This window comes from Plodia interpunctella, chromosome 17 (assembly GCF_027563975.2).
Source record: "Plodia interpunctella isolate USDA-ARS_2022_Savannah chromosome 17, ilPloInte3.2, whole genome shotgun sequence".
Lineage (NCBI taxonomy): Eukaryota > Metazoa > Arthropoda > Insecta > Lepidoptera > Pyralidae > Plodia > Plodia interpunctella.
Genome location: NC_071310.1, coordinates 2883778 through 2899503, shown reverse-complemented (window position 1 = coordinate 2899503; position 15726 = coordinate 2883778). Strand labels below are relative to the sequence as shown.

The 15726-nt window shown below is 35.2% G+C and overlaps 1 protein-coding gene and 1 long non-coding RNA gene across 4 annotated transcripts in view; one reads left to right on the top strand and one right to left on the bottom strand.

Annotated features, from left to right (window-relative positions):
- The window catches only part of LOC128676905 (homeobox protein prospero-like), a 93317-nt gene extending 84945 nt beyond the window's left edge, over positions 1-8372 (bottom strand). Inside the window, exon 1 of one of the 3 annotated variants that reach the window (XM_053757356.2) lies at positions 3865-8372. The gene's annotated coding sequence lies outside the window, so the exon portion shown is untranslated. The remainder of the gene's footprint in view (positions 1-3864) is intronic. The other 2 variants (XM_053757354.2, XM_053757355.2) reach the window with 2 other exon arrangements.
- The window catches only part of LOC128676907 (uncharacterized), a 51556-nt gene that overhangs the window by 34282 nt on the left and 1548 nt on the right, over positions 1-15726 (top strand). The window lies entirely within an intron of this gene.

Here is a 15726-nt window from a genome sequence, read left to right as displayed (position 1 = left end):
GAAGAAGTAACAAACTTACTTTCGCCGTTATAATACCTATTAGTTAGAATTAGGAAAAGTTTATCGCGTGCCGAATTTGGCGGATTCGGCATACATTGCCGGTTTTTCCTTGCGGTAATTAAAAGCACACATATAAACTACGCAAGGTCCGTGCATTCGCGTCGTAATCTGTCAGTGTTCGGCGATAGATTCCAGCCGTTATACTAAAATATTATATTATGTTGTCTGGGACATCGATAGTAATAGATTTCCATTTAGTTACCAATTTTGGCTGTCTTATTACAATTTAGCAAATGTGTTTTCCAACCATAAGTAATGTGAAGTTTGTTTACTCGTACGAAAAAACTGAGTACAGTTAAGTTGGTACTTTAGACCACCTAGGTAGGTACCGAATCGCTTCCAAATATACTTATTTCTACTGAAACACAAATTGATTCATCTAATCGAAGTATTGTGCCTACCAGCCAATAGTTCTGCCCCGCTTTCATCTCGCCACGCCCTATTTCTTAGAAGTTTAGATAACTCAACCCACCTACGGAGGAGCTCAGTTTTATCGAAGCCTATTTACAGTTACGTGCCCCTTTACTGCTTAACTAAAAAATAAATAAAAAAATAAGATATATATCTAATCCTTGCTCATGTATCTTCTTTGTCCAATAAAAAACAATGCAAATAGAAATTCAGTATTGTTTAACTAACATGAACACGTTGGGGGACATTTAAAAGTATGATATAGAAGATTTGATTGACGTTAGCCGGTCACAAAACAGCCGAATCTTTAAATTATCAAGAACCACGCTAAAGCGTGGCTTCGTGGCGTCACAGTCGAGAAAATCAACTTAGAGCTTAGACCAAAGGAAGTGAGTTATAGTGTGAATATTGACTCATTTGAAACGGTCCCCGGAAGTAAATTTAGTGTGACGTGTTACATACACGTATTACATAATACTTCCATTAACTGGAGGAAATATGGCGACAGTCGCAAGGACCGTACAGCCGAAACAATAACAGCTCAAAGGGCTCCGAGGTGGGAACGAACCTCGGCTCTGTTTGCGATAATGGCGGTTAAGACACTCCCATAATGGTCGGCCATCAGGATGGGTGACCATTATTATATTATCTTGAGTTCCTCCGTGCTTCGGAAGGCACTTAAGCCGTTTGTATTTGTAGTCGTTAAAACTTGCCAATCCGCAACGGACCCGTGTGGTTGGTCATGGCCCATACTCCTTATCCATCATTAAGGAAGGCATGTGCCCCAGCATTTAATATTTAAATGGCTGTTGATGATGACTATGAACCCAAAATGGGTATCGTAGAATTGTAATTGGTGGCGCCATCTATACAACTAAACTCGTATAAGCATGCGCTCACATGGTTAGCGCCATCTATAATTCTTGCATGTAGTTACTTATGTGATCAATCGCATGGGACGGCGCAGGCGCATCCCATCAGCGCCATCTAGTGGATTCTTGTGGAACTAACGCGCATATACGTTTCATATTAGTCCGAGCTTTGTTCGCTAGGTGGCATACTATTTTACACCGATTACACATTATCGCGAAACAGATTTCGCCGACTATAGCGTGCGTATTCGGAGAACATTGCTGTTTTTCATTGCGGTAAATAATAGCTCTCATGAGTACTTTGAATGCGTAATTCGACGCATTCAAATTACGCATTTGTTCGCATCAGCATGTGTCTGAATTCGGCGATGGTGTGTATAATTACTTTAAATGATGCCAGCTCGACACTGACATCGATCACTTTGCCAAACATTGGCAGATCCAGTATACATTTCTGGTTTTCCATTGCGGTAAATAAAACTAGATATACTGACTACGCAATGTACACGCATTCGCGTCGCATTCGGCGTGTGTCTGGGCGACAATGTTGAACTGGTATAAAACAGTTTGCCATACTTTCATGGATTCGGCACACATAGCGCTCATTATACCAAGTGTGGGAGTGTAACCGACATTATAGCTAGTTTCGCCCGGGGCCCACAAGCTCTGTGGTGGAAATTCTGGGATACAATACATAAATAATAACCCAGTACCCAAAGTAATTTCGAACTTAGGTACTTGTGTTATGGGATACTAACTCAACGATACTATATTTTATAACAAATACATATATAGATAAACATCCAAGATTGACCCGGGGCCAATCAGAAAAAGTTCATTTTCCATCATGACCCGACCGGGAATCGAACCCGGGACCTCTCGGTTCAGTAGTGGACATTTGATCATTTACCTATTAATTATATTAGAGAAACCTCTTGCGAATAAACAACGAAAATAATGTATTTTACCAAAATAGATTATTTTCGAACTAAGTAAATTGAAAATGGACTTAATGTTTGCTTGTCTGTCTATAGTCATATCTTGCAAGTTAGATTTCTCCTACTTCCAATATGTCCTAAAGAGTTTAAATTTTCCCACGTCGCTTCAGTGGACACTGGATCGGTGGCATGGGTTTTTTGTCAGGCGTTAAATGCCACAAGATCTATCTGAAGACAATCAAATCTTGTGGCAAAAATTACATTTTTGTAAAAAACTTGTTATAAAAAAAATACCTACATTTAATTTTTTTACCTTAAAAAATGTATTTAATAAAGATACACACATACACAGGTTACGGTTCTTTAAAATAAATCTTTAGATTGCTCTAAAAAGGTTTTTTTACAGTAAAAGTTAGTTATATTTATTTAATTTAGGTTAAAAATCTGTACTTTAACCCTTAGACCTTGGAGAAAATAAGGACAATTGAACAACAATAGGATCGCAGACCGATCGGGCCGCGCGAGAAGTGTCAAAAAAATAATATAAAAATATTTTTTTAAAATCAACTAAAGATTATATACATCTATGTATTTACAAAAATGCCAGTCACTGCAGTTCGTTGCCTTGAGACAGCGTGTCCAGAAGGCTGACAGCATTGCCACATTGAATGACAATGCTCATGGCAATTATTCGAATTAGTTGGGTTGGTTGAAAAATAAAATAAAAAAAATTCATTGCTATAGTACAAGAATTAAAAATGTAACATGTTCCACAAAAATATTTTTTCGTTAAAAGAATGCCATCTATTAGACAATGTCGACATTTATAGATGGGGTGAGCAGATACAATAGCCTGTACATAACCGGTCCCGCGTCTATTGAATAATAAAAGAAAATTATGTAAGTAGTTATATACACTGTTTTATTGCTCGTATTCATAAATTGTATGGTAAAAATGCAATAAGACAAATAGGGATACAATAAAAAACTAAAAATTAAAACCAAAAACACAAAAACAAAAATTTATTTCTCATAAAACACATAAAAACAAGCAGTCTATATAAAAAAAAAAACAAAAAGGCTACAAAAAGTACAAAAAAATAAAATCATTTTCTAGTAATTAATACTAAATTTATAAAAGCATTCCATGAATGACATAATGGTAATAATTCGTTCGAATTAACGATTATTATTTTTAAAAACTAAGTTTCGTTTGTTAATTGCTTAATACGGGTATTTAACGCGCACGTACCATGTATACTTCGTACGTTTCGGGTCACGTTACATCGGTGAAACGGGAAAAGGTATGTATGTGCGCGTTAAATATCCGTATTAAGCAATTAATAATGAAACGCGAAAGTTTGAAATTAATTTCAATTTTTAATTATCTAAATTTACACCGTCGGAAAACGTATACATTAAAATATTGTAAGGAAAATAAAAATACTAGCAACAAAACGACGCCACAATGAAATTACTTTCTAAATCATTCAGCAAAAGTATTTATTCAAAAATAAAAATAAATTGGCAAAATAAATCTACGCTACACAGATAAAAAAAGGTTTTTTAGGAAAAATCACAACCTTTTTGCAGAAGCGACTCGATGCACAGAGTGTTCAGTTCAATCACTAGAGTCAAGTCCGATCAATGAGAATATTCAACTCAAGTCAATATTCTTTAATATTACAACTACAATTATTAGAATCCTTAACATTAATTCAACGCTTAACTTTAATTAATCGCTCACACGGAATTTCGCACAAGAAAAATAAATTTTCAAATAAAAATATTCTCAATAACGGCCAAAAGTTTTAATCTCTTACAAATGTAACCGACGTAAATATTAAAAATTTTGCAAAAAACTTTTTCACCACTGCCAACAGTTTAGGTTAAAAAAGTGTGGGGTAGGGGATGTTTAGCCTAAAAATATTTTTGATTACACGCGGTTAATTTTAAGTTATTTTTGAATTTTGTATTTATTAATATTTATAATCACAAGAGCACGAGGAACGTGTATTGCGCCGCGCGGCCCGGCCGGCCGCCGCGACTCCAGACGGACGACTGAGACGTGTCCGCGCGGCGCGCCACCCCGATCCGCGCTGCCCCCTCCTCCTCCCCCCGCCAAGCCAAGCCAAGCCGCACCCCCGCGCCCCGGGGCGACTTCGTTACGAGCCACTTGTAATCGCCACGCGATTTTTCCGCCTAAGACAAATTAGGCGGGCCGGGCCGCCCGCCTCCCCTTCTTAGCTCTGTTTGGGCGGTTTCTTAGAGCTAAGACGTTTTGTTCACGCCTATTGTGAGGATTTTCGACAGTACGAGTACAGTCACGAGTAAAAAAATATATTTGTAAAACCAACGCGGGCTGCATCGAAACGTACCGACATAAGTACAGATAAATCGACATACCAATGTTATGGCGGCGAGCTGTTTTATTTTTAAATGGCATTTAATCGTCACTCTCACTTTCGCCGGTCGAGGCCGAGTTAATTGTAAATAAAATTCAATCATTCGCAAAAAATCCGCGTAATCGGCCGCCGACAATATCAATGAGCTTCATCGGGTGTACATTTTGTTTTACACTGAATGACGTCATTTTTCCGATTCATTATCATTTTTACCATTACATATACGACAATTAGAGAAGCACTGACAACTGTGGTTAATTTCACTTAGATTCTGAACTAATTTGCACGAAAATTAAAATAATAACTGTTCGCTTGGGAAAGCAAATACGGTAGATAAAAAGCTGGTAGATCAGAGAAAATATAGATGAAATTGTATTTATATCGGTTTTTATACATATGACTCATGCTTTTTAACAAAATTTTATAAAAGCATTTGTAACTTATATTAGAGTAGGAATCGAACACACTCCCACGCCCTGCCATTCCTGAACAGCGGCTTTACCATTAAACTATCGATAAGATTGGTATCTTCACTGATTATTTTCTAGCTCTATGTACCGAAATTAATGTTGAGTTAGATTGTTCATGCTTAGCAATAAATTTGATTTAAGATTTTCAAAACCTTAATGAAAATGCGAGTTTATTTATTGTCATATAGGTGCATTAATCGACCGAGATGTAGAGACGTAGTGTTTTCACGTTATTGGTTGAACATGTTGTCGAAGCTAATTACGTAGTGTGTGACGATTTTTGCAATTATATTGTTATAGAAAAATATATATGTATAAAGAAATATTTTATTTTGTATAAAAATAAGTAAACGTCTTTTGTTATACAAAATTAATTGAAATAAAATTTTCTTTCCAAATAAAATTGTTATCAACAAATGACTCCACGCTACATTACAATGCGGGAAACAAAAAATTCCGCAATTTTCGACGTCACGTTCAACTTTCTTTTTTCATTCATAAAATATAAATAATTTGTGCTTTTGGTGAAAATGGCGGCGAGGCGAGAGTACGTACCTACGTAACCAGATGAGTCCGAGCGGGATGAATTAATATGATTCTTTTATCAGCCGCGGCCGGCAGCTGTCGCGGTCAGGTCATTGAACCCGCTTTTTAAGATTTTTTTTTATGCATCATGTTCTTTTTTCAAATTAAAAAATAAACACTATTACATTTTTGAAAAGAAAAAAGCAAGACTTATTTAAAAAATATAATAGCCAGTTCAAATATGGAACAAATTGATAGAGAATATACTGTTGTGAATTATCCCAAAAATAATATGTATTATTATCTGTGTAGGATATTGCGTAGTCTACAGTTGCGTCTTGCACAAAATGCTAAAATGGTCCACATAATTTCCCTTCTAAAAATGAAATGAATCAAAACTGTAAATATATATCTTGAACTTATAAAATACATAATCAACAAAAAAAAATACTAGCTTTCCATTATTATTTTACAGAACTGTGGCAACCAATAAATTTAAAAAGAATGAACGGAACTAAATATTTTTTTTTACATTGTGCTTTTATTTTCTTGAGACATTGAACAATAATTTGTGAAGTTCCATTACGCCATTAGAATATATTCAAACATTAAATTTAAAAAGAAAAATAGTCCACCAAGTTACCATATAGACGTTATAATACTATTTAATAAAAATTGTTATTATTTATATTAAGCCTTGAACAAAAATATTTTCAGTTTTTGAAAAAAAAAAGTAACAAAATATAACAAAGCGAAACTAAATCAAAATAATGTAAAATAAAGAATAACTTCACGCATTATAATTCCACAAAATTACCTTCAGTGTCAATAAAAATTCTTCAATCGAAAATCTTCTCGCAACACAATTGTAACAAAAAACAATTTTAATTTTCTTAATTTCCCTTCACCAACACCACGCAAAGTTATGAGGTACAGTCCGACAGGAAATCTAACTTAACAACTAATTTTTACAAAGTTACGAATCCGGTTGTCAAAAACCAAACAGTTTCACAAAAATGTTTCTTACACTCAAAATTACTAAACACAGCTAAGTCAATTTTAAGAGTCCACTAATTAACTTGTATGTTGGAAATAATTTAAACGCGTCGAAGGAACTTAACACCACTTATAGACTATGCGGCAAAACGAGCCGAATATTTACATTGGAGAAAAAAAAATGAGGTCATTCGGAGGTTACGGGCAACGCAGCCGGTCCGCGCGCGGCGCGACGGGATGTGGGCCTCGCGGCACGCGCCCCGCACACCGGCCCTCAAACGCCGACTACCGAAAACCACGTGCGCGCACTCCCGACAAGGACGCACATACGCGAAAAACGCCAGATGAAAAAAGACAAAGCTATACTTTTTTCAATTTACTATATTTGCCGATTTTTATTATTTTTTCACATTTCGATATTTTATTTTTTAGTTGATGCGCTCCGCAACTCACCTGTTGTGCTTGACCCGCTTCGATCTGTCGGCCGATCATGTGATCGACGGTTTTCAATACTTTTTACTCATGTGATATTATTTTGGGAATGCGGTAGCTACATGTCGCATTAAACCCGGAATATTGGAAATAAAAATGCTAAATATCGAGTATTTAGATAATTTCAGTCCTATAGTAAAATCTTTGAACTAAACATTCCAAACCAATAGTCACCCTATGCTGCTAATTAATTATATATACAACAAATTAATTATAAATACATTATAGTAAATACTGTTATCAGAATAAAAGTAATTTAAAATATAAAACAATATATATAACTTATTAGGAAAATAAAACATAAAAATCTTTATTATTGTCCGTCCATAATTTCAAGTAATAGACAAAGTGCTGCTATCATTAGAAGTGTCGAGTAGCCGAACTAATCTCGCGACAAGAAACGCGCGCGACACCAGCGCCGTCTCGGACCCTTGGCGTTAATTTGAACTATCGGGCAATGTTCAGTTTGCTAACTCGCGTTTATTTTTTCCTTTTGTTAATCGTGAAAGTGCAACGTTCACTTCGCCGGCCATTCAACAGCTATTTTCGCTTGCATTTTCTTTTTCGTTTTCATCGGTTTTTACAGACGTTTGGAGTTTTGATCGTGTCGATGTGTCTCCGTACCCGTTATTGACTGATTGGTGTTACAACTGTCACTCTCGCATACTGGCACGTCGGATTTGCATTGTTCATTATTTCTATTTATTTTTATGTTTAGAACATTATCGGTAATAATGTTAATGAGATGTTTCTAGACAAATTACAATAGATGGCGCTAGTAGTATCAAATATTGAAACAACATGAATAATACGACGGAAAGACTAATATATTAATACTTTATCGTTATTACACTTGGGTAAAACATAAACACGACATTCGGGCTGATGTGTAATTTTATTTAATCATGATTCAAATAAAAATAAGTTAAAACACTTTTGTAAGATTATTTATTGATTCATGATTTGTAGACCTAAATATTAATATTATTATACATTTTTATAGCATAGTGGGCATAAAAGTGGTTACCTGATGGTAAGCAAACACCGCAGCCCATGGACACAAGCAATACCGATGCGTGGCCGACTTTTTGAGAAAGCTATTGTCTCTTTTCTTGAAGACCCCAATGTCGAATCTAAACTTAACATAAAAAAGCACAGTCTCGGATTTTTTCATCTCAAAATTATTTTCAAAATTGAATATAATTTGTAGGTTCACTTTTTTTATCCAGCTACAACACAGTAATGCAAGTGGCATATATATATATATATATATATATATATATATATATATATATATATATATATATATATATATATATATATATATATTAGATAAAAAAAGTACGAAAGAGCTACGTGTTAGTTCTACAGTGCTACGTGTTTCGTAGCACACTGCGCTACATAAATCGTATTGTTTTACTATTTATTCATCATGATTCTAAAGAGAAAAGTTATGTGTTTTTGTTTGCCACGAATAAATTACTTGGCTGATTTTGATAAAATTTGGCGCAGAAACTTGACCTTCACGAATATTATACCTACCTTTTATTTAGCGATACTTACACATAAAGTACGAAAAGGAAACAATCACTACTGTAGTCGGGGTTTAAAAAGGCAATAATAGGCCCTTGTGGGATGATAGGAACCAACATTATGCCGGCTCCACACTGGCATCGAACAGTTTGGCGGATACGGTCGGTATACATTGCTGGGTTTTAATTGCGATAGATAAAAGCACTCATACTAACTACGTAGTGTTCACGCGTAGTGTTCGCGTCGACATGTGTCTGGTGTCTGAGTTCGGCGACAATGTGGAGCTGGCATTCAATGAGTTACTTTCGGTATTTCTCCAAGTGATCGTTCTAAAACGCTAGTAATTTATGGCATTTTGAGAAATACTTAATTTAAAATTAAATTTATTAATTAAATTAATTAGCGTGAAGAACGAGGTTCTATATTGCAGTACAAATTAGCACAGCTGTCAGCCTTTTGGACACGTTTCAACAGGGCAACGCCCTTGATGAGCTATATACAATTTGATTATTTTTATTTAGTTTGTTTCAAAGATTCCTTTCGTTTAGATATAAACTTTCTTTTTGTTAGCTTTATTAATAAAAAAGTAAGATCAAAGATTTTTAGCAAATGCGGCAGAATAAGACCACACCATATCATCCCGTGGATGTTGGATGTCGTAGGAGGCGACTAAGGGACATATAGCCTTGGTAGCTGATCATTGTTCTAAATATCATAACCAAGTCCTTATTGTCAAACTCACAAACAATATGCAAATTTGAATCGATTTGATTCGCTACTAGAAAAAATAACAGAACTCTCCATCTACTGTACCTAGGTGCGAAGTAATTTTCTCAGCACGCCTCGCATACTTTGTCAGGGTTGTAAAAAAGCATCTTCTCTAAAGATAGCATCGTAAAGTACAAAATTACTTATTTTGAATAGACGGTGATGCGATTCGGTCGACGTAACTCGGGAGTTACTCCCGTTGATGTCGCTGGGTTAGACACCGAGAGCGTGGTTCCGACCGGCTGTCTGCATGACGTAAACAATCCTTGGGAATGTTATATTTGGTTATCGGCTGCCTAGGCTTACTTGTCCCTTAGTCCACATCCACAGGGGAATATGAAGTGATTATATTTTAGGGCGGAAACACACGACCAAATCTAGCAATTGCACCAATAATACCAATATTGTTTCCACAGCGATCGAAGGATCCTTTTTCAAATGTAACCTAATTAATTAAGTAATTAATTTACTTTTTCTGTTTTTGACATGAGTCAGTATTTTTCTGTCATTGTTTATTTATTTTCTGAATTGTAGCAGCACAGTATTTTTTTCTAATTAACCATTCCTATATTATCAGCGAACTAGCTGCGCCCCGGGGCTTTGCTCCTCGTGGGAATTTTGGGATAAAAGTACTCTATGTGTTATTTCAGGTTATACCAAATTCCATAACAATCGGTCCAGTAGACTTTGCGTGAAAGAGTAACAAACATACACACATCCCCACAAACTTTCGCATTTAGAATATTATATTAATCAATCAATCTGTGTGATTTATCCTAATATATTTATTTAATATATTTATTTAAATATTCATTTATTAGTAGGATTCATGTTATCAGCAGCTGAAATATTATCATGTTTTGAATAAATTATTTATATAATTATACTGACACTGAAGAAGAAACCACACGAGGGTAAAATGAAGATTTCGCGTATCCTATACAAGTCAGTAACGCGAAGTAGAGCTATAAACTCCCCTTGTAATTTTAACCGAAAAGCACCTCGTAAAACTGTTGTCAATTCCTTCTAACGCGATACAGATTGCCGGGAGATGAGGTGACGGTTATAGTGAAGTCTGGGGGTGGCGGTTTTAACACTAGAAGTGACCAGGGCGAATATTGAACAGCGCGCCTTTTTTTTTGTATCCAGTCGACCTGAAATTCTATCAATACTCATCATCATTTCAGTCTCCTTGTGTTCCACTTTTGTCTGTGCTTTTGTGTGTACACCGCCCGACTTTGCTGTTTTTTTTTACATAATCTTTCATAACGTAAAAATTGCAGATCTAATATTGCTATTAATATAAATCATCACACGTCAAGGCGATGTGCTAACGAAATACATAAAATGTCATTCGCACGAACTAACAAGGGCGTCAGTCACGCTTTCGCGCCCCTTTGTATCCTCTGCCCTGGGCGGTTGCCAAGGCTCGTCCACTTCCTGCACTTATGCTGAACTCGAGAACGGTTATTTTATGAGTATAGGTGTGAGACATTAAAGAGAATCAGTCTCTTTTGTAGTCAAACGCTACATTGCTTCGTATATTCTGAGCGAAATCACCTGGATATATAGTGTTGTAAGATTACTTGTGAATATGTTCTAAAATTTTATAAATGGTATCAAAAATACAGGAAAACTCAAGAGGAGGTGGACAGATCGCATTAAAGACAGTATGAATAAGATAGTGTTGAGTGACATAGCAAGTGACAGAGATACGCCCGAACCCAATATTTAATATCAATCCACAGATTAAAAACAATCTCCGATTGAAACCAATCCTTAGATCGATCTCCAATCTCGGTCTCAATATTTAAAGTCGAAACCAGCAATCTTTTTTTTTTTTAATGGAAGGAGTTTCATTGACATACTGTGCCGACGCCACTTGAGTGGGAAAAAGTTCAAAAAGGAGGAGTTGATCAGAAAAGTCATCTATATTTTTAACAAAAAAAAATCGCAATTATATCTTAAGTGGAGCAAAATTATTTTCAAATATTTTTTATACTAAAACCTCAACTTAAATCATAAAAAAGCGTTGCCCTGCGTGCCTAAAAGGCTTGCTAATATTGCCCATTATTACTGCAACCGCTGAATACCTGGCCAATGAAGCTAAAGCTTCTTATCCCGTCCAGTCGTAATAAATAATAAATAAATAAATAAATATATTAGGACAAATCACACAGATTGAGCTAGCCCCAAAGTAAGTTCGAGACTTGTGTTATGGGATACTAACTCAACGATACTATATTTTATAACAAATACATATATAGATAAACATCCAAGACCCGGGACAATCAGAAAAAGATCATTTTCCATCATGACCCGACCGGGGATCGAACCTGGGACCTCTCGGTTCAGTGGCAAGAACTTTACCACTGCGCCACCGAAATATAAAATATATTAAACTAAATTAAAATATATAAAATATATTATTAGTTAAAATAATACAAGTATTTACTATACTTATACAGTTGTCGATGTTGGAATTAAGAGCACAGGTAGTATACTGAATACACACGAGTTGTTTTATTGAAGTTTAATTGCAATTTTGATCGTTAACGTTAATTTGCACCTGCGCAGAAAAATTAAACATAAACGGCCCGCAGGTCAAAGTCAACGTCAAAGTTGACTGGTGTAACTCCCCGTAATTTTCCATTTAGCAGGACTACAATTTGTATACCTGCTAAATGGGAACAATCATACCCAAATAAAATATCTAGTTCCAAAACAAAAGCAAATTGCTTGTAAAAGTTCAGAAATCCATTACAAAAAGGACACAAAAATGCTGTAAACGTCACCTTTTGATCCCTTTATCACACCTTGTTATGGCGCGTAACGTAAGATGCTAACTTCTTTTTTATTGGCCCACCTTTAACGCTTCGAAATTCAAATAACTTTGAATCCGGAACGTTTTATTGTTGCTTGCGAACACATATATGAATTTGGACCTTGTGATGTACGGAAAAGGAAATAATTTCCTTTATTTATTTATCGAGATCAAGTGTGAATGACAAATAAAAACTTTTTCGGACATTTTATAATCTGTGCTTGCGCGTCATAACTCTAAATAAGGTGGCATTGTAATAGTGACGTTATCTTGTATGGAATAAAGACTTATTTTAGTTAACAATACTTTAGGATTTTTTGTTGCCATACTAAAATGTGGAAGTCGCACGTTTTGTTGCAAAATATTGCCGTCTTTTTGATGTGTCGGGTTGTGACGAAACATTGTCCTCTTATAATGTTAGGGATAAAAGTAAAGTCCGTTTATGAGTTTTCTATGAGACCTTTGTGCCAGTACGAAAATGAATCGCAGTTTTTATTCTTTGTTTTATTTGAACCTGCGATAAAAAGAGGTTTTATTAAACAGTCGTTATTGAGAATTACCAGCGTGCGTGATGCTTTTCTAAAATAGTGAATGATACAAGAAAATCGAGTTCAAATATCACCCCAGTTTTAATCCTCAAAATAAATATAACCGTTCCTTTCTGACGAAAAACTTTTCGCCATCTACTTAAAGAACTTTTTAAGGGATTGTGGTTCTTTTACGTTGTACTTTGAACCTTCCCTACAAATCGTTCAGAAATTAAATGTTCTAATGCAGTTTTAACGAAGGACTTAAAGAGTTCCCTACGTCGGACTGTTGACTTTTAACTTTTTTGAAGTAAGTACTTATTTATTGGGAAACTCCGTACCTTCTATGGTACTTATATAGGGCACATATTATAAATGAAAATTGTACGTTAGATTTTTCTGCAAAGACGAATATTATAAGTCTCTAACATTAAACCAAACGCTTCTTTCATTTCAAATTTAAAATAAAAAATTAATAATATAAAAAAATCTTTTTTTTGTAACAATTTGTTTTTAGTTATTAGTTTTAATTTATTTTGGTTTATAAAATTATAAAATAGTTATTAAGGTTATTCAAACATTTACAAATAAATGTTTAAGAATCTACAGATTCAAAATAAGAAATTTTACCAAAAGTAAATTCAAAATCAGAATATGTCAAATTCGAATTTCAAAATTGCAAACAAATAAATCAGCCGCTCTTGTCGCTGGCCGCAATGCGTACATTAGTGTTGGGCTATCCGTTGGATTTATAGTAAACTTTCAATTTAGAACACACCCGACCGTAAATCTCGGCGACAATTAAACGGCTTCTTGTGGTGTGCGGTTGGACGCTCTGAGGGTTCAGCGTGTTTCGTGCGCTGCCATAAATAAGTACTGTACCTACTGCACAATCCGCGAAAATTTTTATTGCAATTAAAATACAATATTTATCATAAGTTAAATCAGAGCAGTAGAATGGCATATTTGTGATTTAAATATAAATAATTTACAATCTTATTCACTTAACAAATCATATTATAATTTTGTACAGAATCTAATATAGAACGACATAAACATATACGTACAATCACATGCCTTGATGTGTAGGTACACAAATTGATTCTTATTTGAATTTGACATAGTCTAAAATTGAATGCAGTTGTATGAATCAATGCACGTGGCTGTATTCATAAGGTTAGCACAAAAAAAGTCGTAGTTTGTTTCGTAGTCTCTATGTTACTATTCCACATAATGGGATGCAGATTTTACTTTATTGGTTGGAAGCCCAAAACGGTCCAACACCCTTGTTCCCGCACCCTGCATTAATTTGAATTTGGAACATAGTTTCATTGTCTTTGGTCAGTTTTATTGCTACGAAAGGTGACGTCTCAGTTGGTCAGACGAAATCAATTTACAAAGGTCTTCCAAACTAGAAGGAAAAGATTTATAGATCTATATCTATGTTCGAAGACAAGGAGAAAACTGCTTTCGAACAAACCTTCACCAGAGTGGAGTCTCGTGAAACATGGTTATGTCTCCCCCGGAATCTAAAAAGACGACCCCACCAAATCCGTCTGGATTGATAATGAACAATAATCAAGTGATCTACGAGTTTGAAGAGTTATCTTGACTATCGATAATCAGATTACGCTTGATTTTTTTTTAAGATTATTTTTTGTAATCTGTCATCGGAAATTCATCATTTACAAAATGTACCTAGTCGTGACTACCTCTTTGGCCATCTCCGCATCAAGTTACATGTCTATCAGAAAAAATTATGAATGCAAAAATTTAAAATGTAATGTCAAAGTGCACCGAACTGCATGTAAACAATGCCGACCTTGACACTGCACTGTAAAGTTATTACGGGGCATTGACCCGGCCGAATCAATAACTCATTACTTTTTTATTTCGTTTAAAATAACCTGCTTTTTTGCTTCGCGTCGGACCGCCCCAATTATCGGGTGAAGGCCACTGCACAATTTATCGAATATGTAGATGAGCCACTTCCTGTACATTCCATTTTTAAACTGTTAAATAGAAAATAGATTTGTCACATCTAGAGATAGGTTTACAGCCAGTATTTGTCCAGTTTCTTCCCAAACAGTCGCAAACCCATATTTGGGAAGAAACTGGGCGTAAACCAATCTATGATCGCATCACTATTTTTGTAGTAGGTACAACACTACATACGTTCAGTTTTTTTTTTCACTGCGTTTGGACTGTGGAATCCTTGGACCGGAATCTCTAGAAATATATTCCATTGTTTTTAAAAAAATATATTTATTATACTTATTTCAAAAAATAGATCATTAATCCACATAGACGAATGTTCACCCCCTGAGTGTCGCGTTGGTTACTTCCACAGGAATAACATAAAACTTCGGTGCCCAGTGTCCACTTTCACACATTTACTTCTCCATACGCAATCTTTGGATGTCGTCAGTGGTCTGACAATAGGGAGCCAAAGATCTCTCTATTGTCAGACCATTGACAACTCGGATGTCGAGAAGATGTGGAGAAGATACAGTTAGAAAGTGAACATTTGTCGCGCAGTGGAAAAGTTCTTGCCACTGAACCGAGAGGCCCCGGGTTCGATCCCCGGTCGGGTCATGATGGAAAATGATCTTTTTCTGATTGGCCCGGGTCTTGGATGTTTATCTATATATGTATTTGTTATAAAATATAGTATCGTTGAGTTAGTATCCCATAACACAAGTCTCGAACTTACTTTGGGTCTAGCTTAATCTGTGTGATTCGTCCTAATATACCCATTTATTTATTTAATTTATCTGTGAGTCTATTTGTTAGATAACAAACATTGTTTTATACTATTTTTTATATTTCTACATTTATATTATCTTATATTTATATTTGCTATATTATTTTCTGTTCCTTTAGCAATGTTTATGCCGTTTGAGAG